Genomic DNA, 16,755 nt, shown 5'->3' with positions numbered 1-16,755 from the left:
ATGAAATTATTTAATGCAAATTAAATTTGTATTTAGATGAATTGAGGACCTAAACTGTATAGGTGAATTGCTAGCTAACCTAGGGGGAATAGAAGCCATTTCTCTGTCCATGGTGCTGGACCAACAACAAAGATTTTCTTAAATTCAATACAAGTATATTGTAATTAAAATCACACCTTGGACCATTGTAAAAAGTATGACTTAATCATATTTTCCTTTAGAAAGTCATTCTGCTGACCTGAAATTGCATGAAAGGCAGTAACAGCAGAATTTAGAAGTGAAAGTTAGAAATACAAGGAAACCTCTTCCAGAAAAACATTGTTTTTTATCACTGATATAATTTTTTCTTCGATTGAAGACTTGTTTTTACAGAATATCAAACTGTTTACTCTGAGTCATTTCAACACCAACCTGAAGTGGGGAAGAAAAAAATAGCAATGCCCTTCTTCCTAATCTAAGTCACATTTTCAATTTGGGAAAAATTTGAAGAATCAACTTTCTTTATTCTGGGTTTGGGGGAGGGAAGTAAGGTAAGAAAAAGAGAGTACTATGAGAGTGGACAAAAATATCACAGTACCAGAACACATGGTGAGTGGGTAGAGTGGGAGAACACTACAGAAATGGATATGTATGACCTCACCATGAGCGTTCCTAAAATATCCTGTAAAGATGGAAAGATTAACAGCTTATTCAACACTGTGTGTACAGATGCACAGAGCAGACCAACAACTCAATAATCATTTCTTGCCTGTCAGCTTCATTGAAAATTGGTGCTTAAAACTCAAGATAGTTTTGCTCAGAGAACTAAATATACATTTTTAAAGTATATTTTCCACTTAGCAACATGCCTCAAACAGGTTTCTTCTCTGAAACCACCATAGCCAAATCTCTCACCCAATACATAAGTACAACTTTGCAGAAAACCACCAGGTAAGGGAAGAGGTTAAGGGTTTTCATGGTAAACATTGTGCAAAATTTTGAACCATAAAAGTGTTTTTAGTGCTTGCCCTTAGCATGGAGGTAGATACTAGGGATTTCCAGAGATTAATAATACGTAACCTCACCATCAACAAACTTATATTCAATTTAGAGGGAAGAGAAAAATCATACAAAGGTGAAAACTTATTTTAAAAAACTGTGAAGAGTTGGAAATTGACATCTTTATAAACATTTGCTCTATACTTTAAGTTTGCAGAGCACTTCCACATATTCTACCATTTGATCTGCAAAATAGCCCTATGAGGTAAGAAGTTTTATTAAACTCCAGGGATCCAGCTTTGAAGAAGAAAATAAAATATTCCTAAGCACTGCTTCAAATAGTATTAATTAATTTGATCTGCTGACTTATAGAGATAGTAAAATTAATTGACCTCCTTGGGGATAGTCATATCCCAACAATATGTTACCCAATCTTTGGCACATAGTAGATACTCAATAAATGCCATTGAAGGCAAGTTACATTATGTATTAATAAGTGTTACAGATGAAAAAACTATAAGAACAACAGCATATCACTCACTGTGATCTCCATTCCACTAGGCCAGGGCTTGACATAGGAGCACAGTATATAAAAAAAAGTAAACTAATAGGAGACAGAGTCTAATAATAGAGCGCTTCCTACATTCCAGGTACTGTTCTAATCTCTCTACATATATTTCCTCATCTAAACCTCATAACAACTTTATGAGGTATGGATTGTTATGTCTTTTTTAAGGAAAAGTAAACAGGTTAGCTACCTTACCCAAAATAACTCAGATATTAAGAGATTATGATCTTTTCAACATTCACTCAGTAGACCACAAAGCTAATAGTCACTTTAGAAATTTAAAGGAAGAGATTGCCCCAGGCTGGGTTAGTCAGAAAATATTTTATACCAGAAAAAAATAGAAAACAGGTCAGCAAAGTAGCTGTCAGATTTCTTAAAGTGAGAAGAGGGCACTCCAGGACAGTGAGGAGGAATGACCAAATGCACAGAGAAAACTCACACAAGGAATGTCTATTAGTTAGGGTCAGCAACACCAGCAACTGTAACAAAAAGACTTCTGAGACTATGTTCCTGGGTATATGGTTGCCTTCAAAGACCCAGACTCCTTCTATCTTGTGGCTTATTAGCTCCAAAGTCTTTAGGTGTACTGCTGGATGCTCTGAAACTTGCCAGGAGACAAGGAAAGAGAGAACCCAGAACAGCATTCTCATTTATATAGGTCAAGTCTGGAACTTGCTCACTTCACTTCCACCTTTAATCCACTGGCCTGAACTCAAAACCATGGCTACTACATACAACTGCAAAGGAGGCTTGGAAATGTAATCTAGCAGTGTGCCTGGGAGGAAAAGACAAGGAGGTCTCAAGTGCAGCATTCAAACCAGAACTTCTTCTACATGCCATAGAAAGCTCTTATTCTCCTCTTACAGTTCTGTTCTAGTGTTAAGGTGTAATTTATCACTGACCATGATGGCAAGAGTTGACTGAAAGGGTAGTAATCAAACATAATAGTCACCCTAGTTTTAGCAACCACCTACAGTCTGTTCCACAAATGGCTACTTACTCCAGCATTGTGTTCTTGTTTGGGAAAATGTGACTTATTTGAGCAATACAATGGGTATAGAAAAATTACCTAGCAAAGGAAACCCTGCACAAAACCTAAGAAGAAAAATATCAGACAAAAGATTACACAGAAAGTCAACCACAAGAAAGAAAATTGCATTTAGGTTTATAAAAGGAGAAGAAAACTGAATAGTTAAAAGAAATCAGAGTAGTTATAAGAAGTATAGAGCACAGAAGAGCGAACATGACAAAAATAACTTATTCAAGGGATGACTGGGGAAACTTAGGAAAGTAAAGAGAGAAGACAGAGGAAAGTAAAGGGAGAAGACAAGATTCACTCATCACCCTAAAAATAAGGTAATGAGAGCCCCTAATAGAAATATGATTGATAAGGATAATTTGTGTTTTCTGACAAATGTTGCTCAAATTGGGAATATAAAACCTTCCTTCTCTATAATCATCCACCCCCAAGGATTGTCCCAAGATATTCTAATAAACTTCAACAGAGTAACAGCATTAAGGGTAGGAAGGCCAAAAATGGTGTTTATATTTGATTTTTTCATTTCTTCCTCTCCCATTCACTCTTCCAGAATGTGGCTTATCTCCCCCACAAAATCACTGAAATCACTCTTATCGAGTTCACCAATAATCTCCATCTTGATAGATCCAGTGGTCTCTGTCCTCATACTTAATGTCCTGTCAGCTGCACTCAACACAGTTGATCACTCTTTCTTAAGATAATTATGTCTCATGGTTTCAGTGACATCACACTTTCCCTAGCTGGTTCCTCCTTTTCCAACTGATCTCCAAATGTTTGTAAACACAAGAGTCCACTTCTCTGTCTTACCTTGATGGGCTTATGCAGTGCTATAGTTTTAAATACCATTGATATTCTAATGACTCCCAAACTATATCTTCTGCTGACATGACATCTCTTCTTGGTAGGCTGCTGGCTAAAAGATTCTCTAAATTACTAATGTGGATGGAAACAAAACCCATTTATCTACCTGTCTTTATCATCTCAGTAGATGGCACCGTCAGTCACCTAGTTGGTCAAGCCAAACCCTAGGATCGCTCTTTCTCTCCATCAACCCCTAAAACCAATCCAGCAGCAAGTACTTCCAACTCTATATCAAAAATATCTGAAAAGTGTTCATTTATCTCCATCGACACTGATTCCACCGGACCTGCAGCATTATCATCTCTCACCATCAATACCTCATAGCAGATTTCTCTTTTCCACTCTTTCTCTTTTCCACACTATTTTTCACTCAGAATGTCAGAGTAATTTTTAAACTATAAATCAGATGTTACTGTCCTGTTTAAAACTCTCCCACGACTTCCCATTGTTTTTAAAATAAATCCAAACTACTTAGCATCACTAAAAATTGTCTATCTCCCTAAACTCATCTCATAAAATTCTACCCCACCTGAACATGTTCTGGCCACACTGGCCTTCTTTCTGTTCTTCTGCTAGACCGAGACTCCACTTCTTCTAAACTTGCTCAGCTCATTCCATCTCATTACTTTATTTCATTTTTTGTATTTATGGCTACCATAAGTATCCCATTTACATTTGGTTTCCTTATTTATTACTTGTCTCTTTCACTAGACTACAAGATTCATGACAGCAGAGACTGCTGTTCACTGCTATATCTTTAGCATCTAGCACTAATAGCTTATTGAGATGATTCTTAATAAATATTTTTTAAACGAATGATTTAAAGTAGCAAAAGTAGCAATTTGTAGACGATAAGAATGGAGGAAATGGGCCTCCTTTGCCATCTGAATCATCCACCAGTACTGTCTTCTGACCAAGGTTTGAAATCTGCTGAGATCTTATGAGAGAGGAAAGCAGCACAATAAAACTCTGAACTGGTGTCGGCAGTGGTGGGTCCAAATTAGTTTAAAGAGAGCTATTTTGCCATGGGGGAGGGGCATCAGAAAAAAAGTGGAAAGAAGCAGAAAATTGTTGCTATGTGCCACTGGGCCTCAGAAGAGCCAGAGAGGATGATGGATAGAAATTACAAAGTAAAAGTTTTAGAACCACCACTCTTGGCTTTCACTTCCCAGCCCACAATAACCACCAAAGTGCAGTCATTCTATTTCCAGGGTTCTATTTCTAGGCTGTAAGAATGGAGCAAATTTTAGAGTATTACAGACTTTCACAGGAAAAAGAAAAGATTACCTAAAAATATGCTCACCTTTGCCAAGAACTGCTTCCAAACACAAACCCTAGCTTGTCACACCTGCCCCATTTCCCCCTTTTCCCTTCGTTGCTAGTACCTACCCCCTCATTGCACCAGATACATCTGGTACCATAAGAATTAGCTAGCATGTCCCAAGCAATCTGAGCTCTTCAAACGGAAAGTGTTCCAGAAATAAAAATAAGGTGCTAAATAGTTACAAGTCATTTCTACCAGAATTATTGTTGAGATTTTCTATTTTTCTATTTTTAAGTTTTCTCCCTTATGTTTTGTGGAAGATAATGCCAAAGCATGTGATATTTCACCATATGATTAGTTCTCAAATAAGGGACACAAAGCTAGTATTATCTGGAGCCACATTTTCTATTTTCTCTTGAAAATGTACACCGACCTAAAAGAAGAATAAAAACTTTTTCTCTGTCCAAAGAGTTTGATAAGTTGGATTCAAACTTTCTGCAGTATACAGGTATTAGGTATTAGATTTAAATTCTCATTTAACTAATATTTACTGAGTACTTACTGTGTGCCAGCTATAGTGGCAATAGTGTTCACACTTTATTTAAGCTTCTTAACCATCTTTTTAGGGGGCCATTATTGTCCCATTAGAGATGAAAATTTTGAAAATTAGAGTTTAAATAACGTGATCACATTTATAAAGGCCATGCCCACTTTTGTATGCTTATAATATGTAGTAGGCAGAATAATACCCACCCCCAAGATAAAAGTTCATGTCTTAATCCCTGGAACCTGTGAATGTGTTACCTTAATGGTGAAAGTGACTTTGAGATGTGTGACCAATTAAGGATTATTCTAGATTATCCAGGTAAGCCCATATAAGAATCCTTTCACATAAGGATTCTTATGTGAGAGGGAGGAAATAGAGTCCATCAGAGAAGATGTGATGACAGAAGCAGAAGTCAGAGCAATACAATACTGGAAGGGGCCACAAGCCAAAAAACATGTGGGAAGCCTCTGGAAGCTGGAAAACACAAGGAGATAGATTCACCTATAGAGCCTCCAGAAGGAATGCAGCCTTGCTAACTCCTTGACTTTAGCCCACTGAGACCTATTTTGGTCTTCTGACCAAACTGTAAGATGACTCCAGACTCCAGAACTGTAAGATGACAAATTTGTGTTGTTTGAAGTCACCAAGTTTGTAGCAATTTGTTACAGTGTCAACAGTAAACTAGTACACTGTACATTCTTTTTAACATTCATATATGTTCTTATATTTAACTACAGGACTGTAGGCTCCAAATGTCCTGTTCACCTCCCCATCTTCAGCATCTGTCACAGTGCCATCTGCCTAGTTGTTTGTGCTGATGGTTGTTGTTAATGTTAATTCAAACCCTACAGAAAGCACAATAGCAATCCAAACCATATCTAACATCATTCATTGTCGTGCCAAGAGAAGGAAATTAATTTATTATGATTTGACTCAATTGCTTTTTAAAGTCACCTATGTAAATATTTATATCACTTTTTCCAAAAATGGATATTTGTAACATTTGTAACTTAAAAAAAAAAACTCAGATGATTTATCTGGGATTAGAAACTAATGGACTGAAAGATGTCAACAGGCCTTTCTCAAAATTCTTTGAGTTCCATCCTTGGGTTATGCTAAATCATCAGAAACATACATGCTTGGCCTACCTTCCTCCAACTCTAGAGCTGTCTGTATAGAATAATATTTTAACACTAAATATTGGTTTTCATGGAGTGCTAAAAAAGAAATAAATCAAGAAATCCTATCATTTTTAATAAAATGTTTAAACAAATTTTTCTACTGTTACCAAAAATCCCCTTAGCATAAGGAATCCAGTGATAAATTTCTCTCAGTTCTGCCCAGAAAGATATTGTTAGTTTCTCTGGAGAAACTGAAGTGGCTCTAACAAAAAAAAATGCAAGTTATAAAGCTTATTGAGTTTTTTTTCTCTCTCTCTTTTTTTCCCTAGCCACCAGGAGGCACAGAGCTAAATTTGGTATGTGAAATCTATAGCTTCTTACAGCAAGGAGTTCTTGCCGGAGTTTTTCTTCTTTTCTGATTTTGAAAATTATTTCTATTTTGTGATCATTGTTTTATAATATTATGCAGCCTCCCTCAAACCATTTTTGAAGATTAGGAGAATATAAATGAATCAATAAAGAATAATATTAAACCACATTTTAACATCAATATTTATTATTGTCTTGATGAATATCCAAGATTTTCAAGAGCAGGGTTGCTTATATGCCATGAAACAATGGAATAGCAAATCACCCAGATGGTTGTAGGCTGAAGGGGTGCAGGAGGCCACATTTAATAACAAGATCCTGGGGATAAGAACAGAGAAAATAACATCTACACAGTAGGAAAGACTTTTTCAGGTAACACTCAATCTGGAAGATCTCCATTTTCTGCTTATAACCAGGATGGCCTAAGAATATTTGTGAAGAACTTGGGAGATCTAATAAGAATAAATTGGCTTGAAACAAAGAAATACAAGTAGGGCTCTACAATTAAAGTTTAAATTTTGAATAATTCAGATAGAGGCTGTGAGGTTGCTAGAGTTAATACAAGACCTGGTATTCAGTGTTGCCCAGTCTGTGATATCATTAGATACAACAGATAGTGAGGGACAGTAATTAACCAGTACTATAAAAGAAGATAACCACCTAGACAAGGAAGAAGCCTGAGGCATTTCAATTGGTCATTCCTAGGTAAGGCCTTTACCAATCCCTGAGATAAGACAGACTGGGAGGTAACCTCAGAGCCAAACCATGCTTACAGTTGAACATGTTTTTGTAGCTCACTCCATTTCAGTCCAAACACATTTATTCAAAACGTCTATGGCAATAAATACTGCATTTGGCACTCAGAAATAAAGAAACGAGTAATATATGGTCTGAGCCACAAAAGAGCTCACATTCTAGTGAGGAAGACAGATGTGTAGACAAGTAACTATAAGGCTATGTGAGAGTTACAACTAGAATAGCATGTATGAAATACAGAGGCCAAACACAAAAGAGAGTCTAACAAAGGGGATAAAATATAACATGGGTTATGAAGAAAGATACTTAATGTTTGAGGCAGAGAAGAGATGAGAACTCTACGTAAAGGGACAAACTATAGGAAAAGTCATAGAAGCATAAAATTGTATCATTCAGAAAAAGATGCAACATCAAAGTAGGAGTAGGGTAGAAACTAGGACATATTAGAGGTTTCTGAGGAGAGAAGTGGCATGATCAGATTTTTACCTCTAAAAATTCCCTCTGGGGCAATAGCTGACTAGGTTGTTTCAGACCAATAATCCTTCTGAGAACAATTAGAAAGGCTGCAGGGTGAGGGGGTGGGAACATAAAAAACCCTAGTTTGAATGAATCACAGAACTACCAAGGCATTGAAAATTTGCAGAGTTGAGATCCAGAAGAAAATGGAAACCAAGAGACTTGAGACAGGCACTTGGGAATACTTTTACCATTGAGGCAATTGCCAATTTAAAAAGTGAAAGCAGCAGTGCAAAGGCTGAAAAGCTAAGCATAACAAAGCACAAGAGGACAAAAAAATTAACTTCAGACCGCCAAGGAAAAGAAGCCCTGGTAAATACCTCAGTGAGGACCACAAAGGGGTGCACTCTAGGAGGAAGGATTAACTAGAAATATAACAGCCCTCAAAAGGATTAAAACCCAGCTTTAAGTCATCTCAATTCCTGACCAGATAAAGGTGATCATCCCCATGTCTAGTTGTCTAACAAATGCAAAAATTAATCCTCTCTCTAAAAAGTTTTCATTACTTTCTAGAGTTGCATCACAATAACTGTCAAAATTTAATGCAAATATCTGGCACTCTATCAAAAATAATCAGGCATTTGAGAAGATAAAATGTAACTGAAACGCAAGATTTTATAAAAAAAGACGATAGCAAAAGGACCCACAAGAAATCCACTGAAGGGAGTTAACAGACACAGACTTTAAAATGGTCATAATAATATGTTCAAAAATTAAACCACGAGTGGCGAAATTTGATAGGGAACTGGAAACTACAGAAAAGAAACTTATGCATTTCTGGTTCTGGGTGAGATAAAGTCAGCACACTCCATCCTGTCTTTTTCTCTCAATGAAGCTATATAATCTGGACAGAATGCATTCAGCAGCTATTTGAAGACTCTGAAAAGTAAATTTTGGGAGATGGATGGAGGAAAAAGATCAGAGTTAAAAGTACGACTGAACACGGCCGGGCGCGGTGGCTCAAGCCTGTAATCCCAGCACTTTGGGAGGCCGAGACGGGCGGATCACGAGGTCAGGAGATCGAGACCATCCTGGCTAACACGGTGAAACCCCGTCTCTACTAAAAAATACAAAAAACTAGCCGGGCGAAGTGGCGGGCGCGTGTAGTCCCAGCTACTTGGGAGGCTGAGGCAGGAGAATGGCGTGAACCCGGGAGGCGGAGCTTGCAGTGAGCTGAGATCCGGCCACTGCACTCCAGCCTGGGCGACAGAGCATGACTCCGTCTCAAAAAAAAAAAAAAAAAAAAAAAGTACGACTGAACCAGCAGTGAGTTCTCCCTTTTTTGCCTTTGCTGTCCCTTCTTGAGGTCTCAAGTCAACCTGAAACCAGGAAGTAGGCACCCAGGAATGGACAGAATGAGCTCTAGGAGAATCCCTTAAATTCTGGCTTAATGAGAGGAACCTATTCATAGCACTATACAAGAAGGAAGAAATTCCCCATTTTTCTTGTTGTCTCTATTGTCACACCCTCCAGCCCTGAGACAATACTGCAGTGGCAGTCAGAGAAACAGAAACAGCAGGGGCAACAGAGGCTACAGGCACCTATTCAATATGATGATCAAAAACAAAAAGTTTGTCCTTTAAAACACTAATGTATAATGTATAAACCTCTACCAAGACTGAAAAAGAAAAAAAAGAGCATGAATACCCAACATAAGGAATTAAAAGTGGGATATTACTACAGATCTCACAATCTTTAAAATTGTAGTAAGAAAATATAACAATATTACACCCATATATTTTTAAGGGGCCAGCATAACCTTGATATCTGATGTGGCAGTTCTCTCCCTGGGCTTCTGAAGCTCTACAGGGCAACCTTTGAAATCTAGGTAGAGGTAGCCATGTTCCCATGGCTCTTAACTCTGTGCACTTGCAGAGTTAGCACCATGTTGACACCACCAAGGATTACCCCTTCTAGCTTCTGGAAGGGCAGCCTGAGATGCACCTGGGCCAGCTTGAGTCACAACTAGGGCAGCTGGGGAGCACTGTGCCAGAATGTGTGGAACAGAAACTTGAAGTGACCCTAGGCAGTGAGCTCCAAGGTCCCACAAGTGCCCTGGGCCCCTCCAGTGCCCAGGGCCCTTTCCTTTAAATCCTTCTGTCATCAAGGCCCTGACACTCTGGGCCTATAATGCAAGTGGCAGCCTCAAAGATCTATAAATGCTTTCTGGGTTATTCTCCCATTGTATTAATGAATAGCATCTGGCTTCCTTCTATCCATATCAATCTCCTTATCAAACATTCTATTGGCCACACCCTTCGTTTTCTCTCCAAGACATGCCTTTTCTTTCTTTACAACATGACCAGGCTGAGAATTTTCCAACTCAGTAAGTTCTGCTTCCCTTTTGATTATAAATTCTGTCTTTAATTCATTTCTTTCTTCACACATTTTACTATAAGCCTTCAAGAGAAGCAGTGCTGCACCCTTAACGCTTTGCTTAGCATTTTCTTTTGCCAAATATCCTAATTTATTGCTCTTCAATTCTGCCTTTCATGAAACACTAGAGAACATGGACACAATTCAACCAAGTTCTTTGCCACTTTCTAACAAGGATGGCCTTTCCTCCAGTTTATATTACCTAACAATGGTATGTTGTTCCTCATTCCTATCTGAGACCTTATCAGAATTGCCTTTACTGTCCATATTTCTACCAACAATCTGTTCACAACTACATAGATAATCTCTAAGAGGATTTAGGCTCTGGCTCTCCCTATAGCTCTCTTCTGAGTCTTCACCACAATCACCCTTAATACTCCATTCACAGAAATCAAGATTTTTCTAGTATGCACCTCCAAACACTTCCAGCCTTTACCTATTATCCAGATCTGAAGTTGCTTCCACATTTTAGGGATTTGTTATGGTAACACCCAGCTTTTCAGTACCAATCTCTGTCTTAATTCATTTGTGCTGCTATAACAAAATACCTGAGACTGACTAGATAATTTGTAAAGCACAGAAATTTATTTCTCATGGTTCTGGGAGCTGGGAAGTCCAAGAAAGGCATCAGCAAATTTAGTGACTGATAGAGGATGTTCTCTCCTTCCAAAATGGCTCCTACTTCACCCTCACATGGTGGAAGTAAAAGGACCAAACTTGCTCTTTCAAGCCCTTTTATAAGAGTATTAATCTCATTCATGAGGGTGGAGCACACATGATTTAAACACGTCCCAAAAGGCCTATCTCTTAATACTATCACATTGAGTATTCGGTTTCAACATATGAATTTGGAGGGAAACACACATTCAAACCATGGCACCTGATGAGGACATTTTTTAAGGGAAAAATGGTAGCTTAATCTCTCTTCTATAGATAAATGCAACAATTCTAAATAAAAGTATAACAAAATAAATCAAGCAGCAGGTAAAAAGGATTATATATGATGAAATGTTGTATTTATTCCAGGAATGCAAAGTTTCATTAATATTACAAAAATCGGTCTATATAATTTACCACATTAGCAGAAAAAGGGAAAAAAATCATATAATAATCTCAAATGATACACACTAAAAAAGCATTTGATAAAAATGCAAACTTTCCACATGATTAAAAGATAAAACAAGCCTGAGCAAACAAGAAATGTAAGAGACCTTGATTAATCCTATTAATGTAACTATCAAAAGCTGGACAAAAATATCATTCTTAATAAATATTGAAAGTTTCCCCTAGGATTAGGAACAAGATAAAGTTTCTTGCTGTTACTGTTTCAATTGAGCTTTGTACTAGAAATTTTAGCCAGTGCAAGATGGCAAGAAAAAATAAAATTATAATTGTAAAGGAAGTGACAAAACTGTACTTAATTGAAGACAAGATGACCCTGTACCTAGAAACAAACCCAAAAACATCTATAAATAAAAATATTAGATTTAATAACTGAATTTAGCAAGTCACTGGATGCAAGATTCATGTACAATAGCTAATATTATTTCTAACAATAAGCAATAAGAAAATGAAATATTAAAAGATACTATTCACAATAGCATCAAATAACTAGAAATAAATATAATAGATGTGCAAGCCTTCTACATAGAAAACTACAAAATTTTTCCCAGGGAAATTAGAGAGCTAAATAAGTGGAGGATAAATTATATTCAAGGATTGAAATATTCAATGTTATAAAAATATTAATCTAACAAATTGAACAATAGCTAATGCAATTCCAATCCAAAATTCCAATAGGACTTATTGTAGAAATTGACAAGCAAATTATAAAATTTTATAGAAATACAAATGGCTAAGAATAGACAAGACAATGTTAAAGAACAAAATGGAAAAATATATGCTAATGAATGTCAAGATGTATCATAGAGTTACAGCAACTATGACAGTGTGCTATATACAAGTATGGACAAAAACTAATGGGCATAATAGACTCACACATCTTCATTTATGACAAAGTTACATGCAAAGAAATGGGGATGGAATAATATTCTTATAAATAATTTCAGGTCAACAGAATATCCAAATTAAGAAAGGGGAGGAAGAAGGAAGAAAAGGGCAGGCAGGAAGGAAGGGAGGGAGGGAGGGAGGGAGGGAGGGAAGGGGAGGGGAGGGAGGAGAGGGAAAGAGAAAGGGAAGGGGAGAGAAAAAGGAAGGGAAAGGGAAGGAAGGAAGGAGGAAAAGGGAGGGAGGGGAGGAAGGGAAGAAAGGGGAAGAGGAAGGGAAGGGGAAAGAAGGGAAAGAGAAGGGAAGGAGAAGGGAAGAAAGAGGAAGAGGAAGGGAGGGGGAAGGAAGGGAAAGGGAAGGGAAGGAGAAGGGAAGGGGAAGGAGAAGGGAGGGGAAGGAAAACGGAAGGGAGAAGGGCAGGGAAAAAAGGATGGAGACAGAGAGGGAGGGAAAAACTTGACTTTTACACAAAACAAGACAATTTCAAATGGATTGTAATTTTAAATGTTGAAGATAAAACAATAAACCTTCCAGAAAATAACATAGAAAAATATCTTCATGACATTGGAATAGGAAAAAATGTCTTAAACATAACCAAAAAAAAAAACCCACTACCCATACATTGAACTACATTAAAATTAAGAATTTATACATCATTAAAAGAGTGAAAAGAAATCCACACACCAGGAGAAAATATTTTCCAACACACACAAATGGTAAAGGATTAATACCCAAAGCATATTTTTAGAAGACAAAAAAACAAGAAAAGAAAGTGAGAGAAGAAAAGAAAGATTTCTACAAATTCATAAGAGAAAAAATATAATGGAAAATATGGACCAAATGACTTGAATACTCATTTGCAAAAAGTATATAGTCAAATAATTAACATAAAAATGTAATCCCAGCACTTTGGGAGGCCGTAATCCCAGCACTTTGGGAGGCCGAGACGGGTGAATCACAAGGTCAGGAGATCGAGACCATCCTGGCTAACACGGTGAAACCCCGTCTCTACTAAAAAAAATACAAAAAAACTAGCCGGGCGAGGTGGCGGGCACCTGTAGTCCCAGCTACTCGGGAGGCTGAGGCAGGAGAATGGCGTGAACCCGGGAGGCGGAGCTTGCAGTGAGCCGAGATCACGCCACTGCACTCCAGCCTGGGCGACAGAGCAAGACTCCGTCTCAAAAAAAAAAAAAAAAAAATGTAAAAGTGTACTCAATTGTATTAGTCAACAGAAAATGCAAATTAAAACCACAATGGGATACAACTAAACACCCAATAAAATGACTAACATTTAATATCAAGTATTGGCATGAATGTGGAGAGACTGAACTGCTCATCCACTACTAGTGAGACTGTAAACTGATACAATCACTTTGGGAAACTAGCATCTACTAAAACTGAACATATGCATTCTCTATAACCCATAAATTCCACTCTTGGGTTCATAACCAACAGAAGTGAGTACATATGTGCACCAAAAGACATGTCAAGAATATTTTAAAAGTCTAACTCACAGAAGTACAAAGTAGAATGGTGGTTATTAGAGGTTGGGGTAGAGAGGGAATGGGGAATTTTTGGTCAAAGGGTACAAAGTTTCAGCTAGACAGGAGTAATAAGTTTTAGATCTATGGCACAGTGGGGTAACTATAGACAATAATAATGAACCATATATTTCACAGTAGCTAAAAGAGTATGTTTGAAATGTCTCACCACAAAAAATAAGTTAGTGAAGTAATGGATATGTTAATTAACTTGATTTAATCATTCTACATTGTATACATATACTCCATAAATGTGTACAGTTATAATTTGTCAATTGAAAATAATATTAATTTTAAAAGTGCAGAATAATATTCATAACAGCACATTTTTTCATAACAAAACACTAGAAATAACCCAAATATTTATTAATGTTATAAAGATAGACAAATTACAGCACATTGTTTATAGTGAAATTCTACACAGCAAGAGGAAACTAATGAGCTACATCTACACACAGTGACGTGGATGAATCTCACAAACATAATGTTGAATGAAAGAAACCAGACACAAAAGAATATATATTACTTGATTCCATTATTCTAGGGTGTTAGTAAAGTTCTACTTCTTGACCTAGTTGGTGATTGTACATGTCTGTTTACTCTAAAACTTCGTTGAGCTGTGTACTTATAATTCGTGCACCTTTTAAAATGCTATATTTTAATTTAAAAGTTAATTTATAAAAACTAAATTTACAAGCACAGTGGCAATAAGATTAAAATAATCAAATGCAGAAAATTCTTGAAATTAAAAAAAGTGTAAGATGTGTCAAAATTAGCATCTATGCATAAATAAATCACAGTTACTGCACATTTTTCTTTTCTGTATTGATTTATGAATTTAATTTCACTTCAAGTACTGAAACAATTTAAAGATAGCTTAGTTTTCTCAAATTTGCACCTAGGATGTTAACCATGAGGGCATAGTGAAAATTCACAAATAGTCGATCTCTCTAAACTTGTTGGAGTTCTGAGTTTAAAGCAATTTTCTCAGAGGCGAGGCTTAAAATATTTAAGAAAGCTATTTCAACAACCCTGAGTTTGAAATTTAGATTAGGAGTGTTGAAGCACAAAATTAAAAAGTAAATAATAAATCTTTCAGACTTCTGATTCAAGATAATTGAGTGAGTGAACACAGACATTTACCTCTCCTTACAAAAACCACTGAAGAAGAAATATCAAAATAATCATTCCACAGTCTGTTGGGAGTCAGTGATGGGTGTCAGCAATAGATCCAAAAGGAAAGAAATATCTGGTAGCTGTAAATTCAATTGGATCAGACTGACAGTGACACCCAAAAGAGCTGAGCAGCCTAGGAAATTCTAACCCTTTCCAATCCCAGCAAAAGCACAGACCTTTCAAGGAGACTTTTCCCATAGAAGCTCAGCAGAGGAACAAAGTCAGAGGCAGTGGGGCTGAGAGAAGTTGGCAGTAGGCATTCGGCTAAGGACATTGGTGGGGGAGGATTGAGTTAATTATATTCTTGTGTTCATGGCATGCTGTCATCATTGGTCCATGCAAAGCCCAGCTCTTGTGATTTTTTTATTCCTTTAGTCTTAGTGTCCATGCTCATTCATATTCCCTCCTTAATATTTCCTACTCAACACTATATTTTCAAGATATCTGTGTGACTATGTACAACTAGTCAGACACTTACAATCACTGCACAGTATTCTGTGAGTTGCACCCCTGACATTTTACTTACTCAGTCCCTGGTGCTGCACATCTGGATGCCCCCTCCTCCTACTAGTACAAATAATGCTGTGATGGGCATCTTCCAAACACTGTTACCCTACAGAACTCTGTGAGAATGTCGCAGGGATACCTAACTAGAAATGGAATTGCTGAGTTACAATGTATACAGATTTTTAATTTACAGTCTAGCTAAATGTTGCCAGATTGTTCACTGGAATGGTCACAACAGTCTACACTCCACATTCCCTTCAGCAACGTATAATAATAATTCCTATTTTCCCACAAGCTTGATGTGATCCACCTTTCTAATGCTTGCTAACCTTAGATAGGTGCAAAATGATATGCCTTGCTTTAGTTTGCTTTTCTCTAATTACTAATGACTAAGAGTATATCCTCATATACCGGATATGGTCTTTTTTTTTCCTCTTCTGTGAATTGTTATTTCTTTTCCTTTTGCGTATTTTTCTACTGGAGTATTTTTTTCTTTATTTGCAGGAGTTTTATTTTCTCCCAGTCTATCAGCTGTTTACTTTGTCCATATTTTCCCCATTGAACAGAAATCCTTAGTTTTTATATAATCAAATTTATCTTTTTGTTTGTTTTTGAGTTTAAGATGTCCCATCCCTTTTAGCCACACAGAAATCTCCAGCATTATCTTCCATTAACTTTATGGCTTTATCTTTCACATTCACATCTTTCATGCATCTAGAGTCCACTTTGAACATGGTATTAAGTAGGGTCCCCATTTTATTTTTCTTCATTTAGTGAGTGTTCTTAATACCATCTGCTAAACAGCCCATCATTTTCCCATTTATTTCTGGTGTGATTTTCATCATATTAAATTCCCACATATACAAGGTCCATCTCTGAGGTCTCTGTTCCATTCTGTGGGTCTATTTCTTCTTGTGCCAGTATCACAACATATTTTTCTTACTATGGCTTTGCAGTAAGCCTTAATATCTGAGTGGATAACTCTCCTCTTTGTTCTTCTTTTCCAAAGGTGATTTAGCTATTTGCAGAATTTTATTTCATATTAATTTTAAAGTAAAGTTATTGAGTGTCTCAAAAATCTAGATGTACTCTAGATTTTTGTTACATTCATAATTAGTGAATATAAACA

The 16,755-nt window shown here is 36.8% G+C and overlaps 1 long non-coding RNA gene across 2 annotated transcripts in view; it reads right to left on the bottom strand.

Moving 5' to 3' along the window:
- LOC123571163 (uncharacterized) overlaps positions 1-15,336 on the bottom strand; it is a 210,709-nt gene extending 195,373 nt beyond the window's left edge. For both annotated transcript variants that reach the window (XR_010584168.2, XR_012429801.1), the window contains exon 1: positions 15,296-15,336. This is a non-coding gene — a long non-coding RNA (uncharacterized lncRNA). The remainder of the gene's footprint in view (positions 1-15,295) is intronic.
- Between the last annotated feature and the right edge of the window lie 1,419 nt (positions 15,337-16,755).

The sequence above is a fragment of the Macaca fascicularis genome, chromosome X, assembly GCF_037993035.2.
Source record: "Macaca fascicularis isolate 582-1 chromosome X, T2T-MFA8v1.1".
Classification (NCBI taxonomy): domain Eukaryota; kingdom Metazoa; phylum Chordata; class Mammalia; order Primates; family Cercopithecidae; genus Macaca; species Macaca fascicularis.
The sequence above is the reverse complement of the archived record's forward strand: the minus strand, read 5'-3'. Positions and strand labels throughout refer to the sequence as shown.